Source organism: Xyrauchen texanus, chromosome 8, assembly GCF_025860055.1.
Source record: "Xyrauchen texanus isolate HMW12.3.18 chromosome 8, RBS_HiC_50CHRs, whole genome shotgun sequence".
In the NCBI taxonomy this organism is placed as follows: Eukaryota; Metazoa; Chordata; class Actinopteri; order Cypriniformes; family Catostomidae; genus Xyrauchen; species Xyrauchen texanus.
The window spans coordinates 9488877-9492564 of record NC_068283.1 but is presented as its reverse complement, the minus strand read 5'-3'; positions in this window follow the sequence as shown (position 1 = coordinate 9492564).

The window sequence follows — 3688 nt, the reverse complement described above, 5'->3', positions numbered from 1 at the left end:
GGAAGCACGAATCAATCAAAACATTGTTGCGGTTATAGTCAGGATAAGCAGCCAGTGTACACTGTTAAACACGCAGTACTTGAATAATAATAACGATATTCATTATTAATAAAAAATGGAATCTCTGCGACTTCAGGTTGATGTAGTCGCATGCGATGATCTCACTGACTTGACAAGATCGCTTTAAACTGGATTCAGTGCATGTACGTGACACATAAATAGTATCAAGAAAGGTTTGACCTCAGATAGTGGGTTTATGAATGGTGGCGCTATGAGGATTGGAACTGCCTGTTTTCTGTGTCTGGTCTCCAGATGCGAAACAAGCAATTCAGAAAACAACCATTTAAGTGTTATTTGGAGTACAAATTCACATAGAAATTGGAGGCGCCACCTCACAGCCGCCTTAATTTAGCAGTGTAAAGTCACAGTATGTTACAGCAATGTTGTCTTAATGGCCTTGTGGTCTGCAGGCCGGCCAGCTTCTCAAAGTGCCAATGTTAGCTACATTGCAAACACTGTTATTCCTTCCTGGAATTATTATTGTCCGCTTTAACACAAAAAATCTCATCATCACCAACATATATTTTTTAGTTTCACAAAATCCATAGAGAACAAATGTAGCCTTTAAGAAATCTTGCACCACAGCAGATGATGGGGTTTGTATGCTATTCATTAAAATGGGAATTTCTCATTTTACATTTTTATTTAGCCAAATGGGCTGACTTCTGCCATTTTGCTAACTTCAACCACAAGACTTCTTCAAAACCCCACCTCCTAAAATCATCTGGACAAATCTGTAAAAAAAATGTCCGTAATTTTAACGGTAAAATAATGTAAAAATGCTACAGTAAAAAAAAAAGTTAATTGGTTAACAGAAACATATACACTCACCTAAAGGATTATTAGGAACACCTGTTCAATTTCTCATTAATGCAATTATCTAATCAACCAATCACATGGCAGTTGCTTCAATGCATTTAGGGGTCTGGTCCTGGTCAAGACAATCTCCTGAACTCCAAACTGAATGTCAGACTGGGAAAGAAAGGTGATTTAAGCAATTTTGAGCGTGGCATGGTTGATGGTGCCAGACGGGCCGGTCTGAGTATTTCACAATCTGCTCAGTTACTGGGATTTTCACGCACAACCATTTCTAAGGTTTACAAAGAATGGTGTGAAAAGGAAAAACATCCAGTATGCGGCAGTCCTGTGGGTGAAAATGCCTTGTTGATGCTAGAGGTCAGAGGAGAATGGGCTGACTGATTCAAGCTGATAGAAGAGCAACTTTGCCTGAAATAACCACTCGTTACAACCGAGGTATGCAGCAAAGCATTTGTGAAGCCACAACACGCACAACCTTGAGGCGGATGGGCTACAACAGCAGAAGACCCCACCGGGTACCACTCATCTCCACTACAAATAGGAATAAGAGGCTACAATTTGCAAGAGCTCACCAAAATTGGAGGGTTGAAGACTTGAAAAATGTTGCCTGGTCTGATGAGTCTCGATTTCTGTTGAGACATTCAGATGGTAGAGTCAGAATTTGGCATAAACAGAATGAGAACATGGATCCATCATGTCTTGTTACCACTGTGCAGGCTGCTGGTGGTGGTGTAATGGTGTGGGGGATGTTTTCTTGGCACACTTTAGGCCCCTTAGTGCCAATTGGGCATCGTTTAAATGCCACGGCCTACCTGAGCATTGTTTCTGACCATGTCCATCCCTTTATGGCCACCATGTGCCCATCCTCTGATGGCTACTTCCAGCAGGATAATGCACCATGTCACAAAGCTCGAATCATTTCAAATTGTTTTCTTGAACATGACAATGAGTTCACTGTACTAAAATGGCCCCACAGATCTCAACCCAATAGAGCATCTTTGGGATGTGGTGGAACGGGAGCTTCGTGCCCTGGATGTGCATCCCACAAATCTCCATCAACTGCAAGATGCTATCCTATCAATATGGGCCAACATTTCTAAAGAATGCTTTCAGCACCTTGTTGAATCAATGCCACGTAGAATTAAGGCAGTTCTGAAGGCGAAAGGGGGTCAAACACAGTATTAGTATGGTGTTCCTAATAATCCTTTAGGTGAGTGTACATTTAAAATAATATATTTAACAAGACAATTGTAAAGAGTAAACAAGAAAATGTGTCGTTTTTATGGTAAACTGTTTAAATCACAGTGAACAGCACTATTCAGGTGTTCCCAAAAGTCCCTGCGTGAACATCACATTTAATGATATTTTATGGGAATAGGTGTGGTTCCAGTTATTTTAATTGGGCTTTTTCTGTGTTTATATTTTATGTAGTTTAGTTAATGTTTATTGCATTATTTTACAGTAACGTGTTACCCTGATGGTGTTTAGTGTTTGTGTGAGTGACATTAAACACTGTCTCTACATGTGAATTCATTATTGCTCCTAGAAGAGTCACTCTTGATGAGATGTAAGTCATCATGCAGCATTTTGTAGTTACTACAGCGGTTAACAATACATTTAAAAGTGGAAAGCAGACTTTAATCATTCCAGAAGGTTAGTATATAAAGTTTGTCATTTATCAATATAAACGGTAATGAACTGAAAAATATACAGGCACAATGCCTGAAACGTGGTCATCGTGCATTTTATGCTAAATTTCTGGTAACCACAGCTGCCAATATTATACAGTATAACTTATTTAACAAAATGATTTTTACAGTGCTGTCAGTGAACCTGAATGCATAAAGTGAGTCGCCGACAGAAAGTATTTCTGATTGGCTAAAAACTGAATGTGGGACCCCCTTTTTTTTTTGGAGTCTAGGATGTCACAGTCAGGTATGATTTCTCATAGGATACATATTCCAGTGATTTATATGGACATTTTATGAATGGTATTAAAAGAAATGCTTACAGAACAGAAGTCGTGCTTTCCTTAACTTAGCAAGTACAGTCAGAGGTTTACAAACACCTTAGCCAAATAAATTTAAACTCAAGTTTATCATAATTCTTGACATTTAATCATAGAAAACATTCCCTGTCTTGGGTCAGTTAGGATCGCTACTTTATTTTAAGAATGCGAAATGTCAGAATAATAGTAGAGAGTATGATTTATTTCAGCTTTTATTTCTTTCATCACATTCCCAGTGGGTCAGAAGTTTACATAAAACATTTAAGTAGTTGGTAGCATTGCCTGAACCAGACTTGTGGACGTCCACACTTTTCTTCGGAGGTCTTGGCTGATTTCTTATGATTTTCCCATGATGTCAAACAAAGAGGCACTGAGTTTGGAGGTAAGCCTTAAAATACATCCACAGGTACTCCTCCAATTCAGTACACCTCTTATCAGAAGCTAATTGTTTAAAGGCTTGACATCATTTTCTGGAATTTTCCAAGGTGCTTAATGGCACGGTAAACTTCTGACCTACTGGAATTGTGATTGTAGTCAATTAAAAGTGAAACAATCGGTCTGTAAAAAAAGTGCTGGAAAAATTACTTGTGTCATGCACAAAGTTGTCCTAAAAACTTGCCAAAACTATAGTTTTGTAAAATGAAATCTGTGGAGTGGTTAAAAAAATTTGTTTTAATGACTTCAACCCAAGTGTATGTAAACTTCTGACTTCCAGCTGTATATTTGGGGAGCCAAACCTTGATTGCAAATACAGGTATCCCGAGGATTGTCTCAGTCAGGCTATTAAATATTATGAAATTG